Source organism: Muntiacus reevesi, chromosome 16 (assembly GCF_963930625.1).
Source record: "Muntiacus reevesi chromosome 16, mMunRee1.1, whole genome shotgun sequence".
Classification (NCBI taxonomy): Eukaryota; Metazoa; Chordata; class Mammalia; order Artiodactyla; family Cervidae; genus Muntiacus; species Muntiacus reevesi.
In genome coordinates this window covers 4,410,881-4,415,335 of record NC_089264.1, presented here as the reverse complement: position 1 = coordinate 4,415,335, position 4,455 = coordinate 4,410,881, and positions in this window count along the sequence as shown.

Below are 4,455 nucleotides of genomic sequence, written 5' to 3'. Positions count from 1 at the left end.
CCAAAAGCACATGGAAAGATGCTCAATATAATTATCAGAGAAATGCAAATCAAAACTACAATGATGTATCACCTCATGCCAATCAGAATGGCCATCATCAGAAAGTCTATCAATAATAATTGCTGAAGAGGGTGTGGAAGAAAGGGAGCCCTTTTATACTGTTGGCAGGAATGCACATTGGTGCAGCAATTATGGAGAATACTATGGAAATTCTATTTTTTAAAAAGTAAAAATAGAGGGTATATATCCAGAGAAAAATCTAATTTGAATAGAAATATGTGCCTCAAATGGTCACAGCATCATAACCAAGACATGCAACCTAAGTATCTGTTGACAGATGAATGGATAATAATGTGGTAAAAGTGAAAGTCTCTCAGTCGTGTCCGAGTCTTTGCAACCCCATGGACTACACTCCATGGAATTCTCCAGGCCAGAATACTGGAGTGGGTAGCCTTTCCCTTCTCCAGGGGTCTTCCCAACTTGGGGATCAAACTCAGGTCTCCTGCATTGTAGGCATATTCTTTACCAGCTGAGCCACAAGGGAAGCCAAAAATGTGGTACTTATATACAATGGAATATTACTCAACCATAGAAAAGAATTTGAAGCAACATAGCTGGACCTAGAGATTATCATACTAGGTCAGAAAAATATTGTATGATATCACTTACATGTGGAATCTTAAAAAAAAATTTGAATGAACTTCTTTACAAAACAGCAATACCCTCATAGACATAGAAAACAAATTTATAGCTACCAAAGGAATAGTGAGGGAATGATAAGTTTGGGATTAACAGATACAGACTACTATATATAAAACAGACATACAGTAAAGACCTACTATATAGTACAGGTAACTATATTCAATATCTTATAATAACCTATAATGTAAAAGAATCTGAAAATGAATAGATATATTGTGTGTAAATGAATCACTTTGGTGTACACCTGAAACATTGTAAATCAACTATATTTCAACAAAAATAAATAACATTTTTAAAAGTAGTTAATAAATAAAATGATTAGATAATAATTATAACATCTCACATATACTGAATGCTTCTTTTATGCTGGACACCCTTTCAAGTGTTTAACCTGTATTACTAATGCCTTTCTACCTCAAATTTATTATTTTTATAAATGAGAAAAATGAGAAGCAAAGAACTCTGCAACCTGACCCCAGTGACTTTACACAATACTTTACTATAACTTCTTGAAATACCCTAGATGGCCCTAAAAAAAAAGAAATGAATAGACATTCTTCCCGCCAAAAAATGCACTATTACAAAAGAAAGTAACCCAACTTATGCACATGCTTAATACATAAAAAATTAGAAGACATCAATCCACGAATGTCCTAAGTATAAATACATTATCTGTTGTTTCTTAAGTGTCTCCTAAGCCAATTTACAGGGCCCACATGTGCTAGAGTTTCAGTAAACATAAGCCAACAGGTTAATGATAGAGAAAAGAGCTGAAATTAATATCTGCTAATAATATGTAGTTTAGAAGAAATCATATAAGCCCAAATTTCCAATAAACTTAGGATTATTATTTGTCTCTTTTTAAAATTTAAAGCCTTAAAGTATGTGACAGTAACAAAGGTCCCAGGAAATAACTGTCATTGTAGCACACATGAAAAATTTAAGGTGTTTCCTTTAACTTATTTGAGCTATTTTATATCCCACTTTAACTACTTGTTTCCCCACTAAATCTGTCTAGCTTTATCATATTTCTCCACATGATGCTGAAGCTTAATATATATGACTCAATTACATTATATTAGCCTGGAACACTTTCAATAAAAATTATGTCTGGAAGAAAAACAAAGTCTTCATACCCTTCAACCCTTTGAAGTTTAACATTATCTTGTATTAAGAAGGCTGAGAGCCTTTTAAAGTCCTATCGTTTCCAATGGGATAATGGACACACTAATCACTAAACAGGTTGGCTTTAAAATATATACCTCAATAAATTTTTAAATCACTTAAAACCTTACGGTGATTTCTTTATATCTCTCCAGTTCAGGCTGAAGCCCTATGTTAATAATTTTGAAGGCTTAGGCTCACTTGTTTTGCTTACAGGAGAAAAAATGTGGTTTCATTTTTATTAGCATTTCATGTTAAAGGAAATTTACCACGTTTTAGAATATTCAATCAGTTAGCTGTCATTTAGACACATAGTCACTTGAAGATTTTGTTTAGGTAAATATACTTCAGGCAAACCAGTAATTCCAACCTAAGAAAACTTAAAACTTTCTGCATTAAATTGGTTATTTAACATGGGTTCCTTTTTTCCCCATAGTGAATAATTCAGCAGCATAATACCAGCAGAAAAACTGAACAAGATAATATATAATATAAAATATTTCAGAAACATAAAAAAATGAAAGTTTATCTCCTGTGTAGTAAAAGAACTCTTCACTGTAACTTAGACCCAACAAGAATCTGGTAACAGCCTATGCCAATTACCAAAGGCTCAACCTCAGTTCTGTATGTGTGTGCATGCATGCATAGTCATTTAGTTGTGTCCAGCAACACACTTATAACAAACAAACCCCTATACAATCTAGCCTAAAATTTGTATTTAAACAGAAACAAATATGTTGAACAGTGACTCTGCAAGACAAATAATAATTTTTCTAAAAGAGAAAAATACAAAAAAAGCTTAATTAAAAATCATGCCTAAGATGATATGAGGTTTTTGTAAGGTGCTGAAAGGTGCATTTCTAGATAACTCTTTTCTGCCTTGAAACTTGGGAGGAGAAGTAGGGGGAAGTAAAAGTGAAAATGTAGTTGCTTAGCTGTGTCTGACTCTTTGTGACCCCATGACTATAACTCACTAGGCTCCTCTGTCCATAAAATTCTCTAGGCAAGAATACTGGAGGGGGCTGAAGCCAGGTCTTGCACATTGCAGGCAGGTTCTTTACCATCTGAGCCACCAGGGAAGCCCGATGGTGCCTCTACTCTTTCCTCAGAAGCTGCACTTGTTTGTAGAATTTAAACCTTTCAGAAGAGATCTCAGAGAACATAAGTGAAGGGAAAAACTAATAGATCAATTAGCTGAAAATAAAACCCCACTGGAAAATTTGAGAAAATTAAAGACAATGCTAACCAGATAATTCATTTCCCTAAATTCAGCAGTAATATGCAGTAGAAAAAGATTATATTCTCTAAATAGCCATTTTTTTAAACCATCTCTGAGATTCTCCTTAGCTTTCTTTTAGTATGTGTTTTATTCCAAGGTAGCCCAAATCCTCTTAATAAGGAGAAAATAAATATAAATAAGTGTACTCTAAATTCAGCCTTTCATCATTTTATTTAAACACCAAAATGACTTTTCCTTTTGGCAGAAAAATATGGAATGTATATAGGAAAACTGTCACTAAAAGATTCACGGATATAATGTAGTTATTTAGTTCTTTAAATCTGCCTCAAATTCATGTGGAAATTCACAAAGCATAAATATTGAACAAATTGATTTATCCAAAACTTCAGTTCAGTTCAGTTCAGTCACTCAGTCATGTTCAACTCTTTGCGACTCCATGGACTGCAGCACGCCAGGCCTCCCTGTCCATTACCAACTCCCGGAGTTTACTCAAACTCATGTCCATTGAGTCGGTGATGCCATCCAACCATCTCATCCTCTGTCGTCCCCTTCCCCTCCTGTCTTCAATCTTTCCCAGCATCAGGGTCTTTTCCAATGAGTCAGCTCTTTGTATCAGATGGCCAAAGTATTGGAGTTTCAGCTTCAACATCAGGCCTTCCAATGAATATTCAGGACTGATTTCCCAGGGATCAAACCCAGTTCTCCTGCATTGCAGGCAGATTCTTTATCAGCTGAGCCACAAGGGAAGCCCAAGAATACTGGAGTGTGTAGCCTATCCCTTCTCCAGGGGATCTTCCCAACCCAGGAATTGAACTAGGATCTCCTGCATTGCAGGTGGATTCTTTACCAACTGAGCTATGAGGGAAGCCCAGCCAAAGCTTACAAGAATCAAATATATTTTCTGAAAGACCTTTCCAAAATAATATATTAAAATACCATCTGATACTGGTTTCTCTGACTGTATCTCCTCACTCATTTTCCCTATTTCTGCATAGGTGACATGTAGAAATAATTAAACATGCTATAGTTTCATAGGCAAAAGAAATTATTGTTTCTCTCCCTTTGACAATACATTAAGGTCCAGAAAATAAATATATTTTGACCCAAATATATCATGGTTCAAAGGTCTTCAGTCTGGTCAATATAATCCAGCACATTAAATGTTTTATTTTATTTAATATATCTAAAGATAATAAGGGGCTTCCCAGGTGGGGCAGTGGTAAAGAATCTGACTGACAATGCAGGAAATGCAGGCTCGATCCCTGGGTTGGGAAGATCCCCTGGAGGAGGAAATGGCAACCCACTCCAGTAAACTTGTCTGAGAAATCCCATGGACAGAGGAGCCTGGC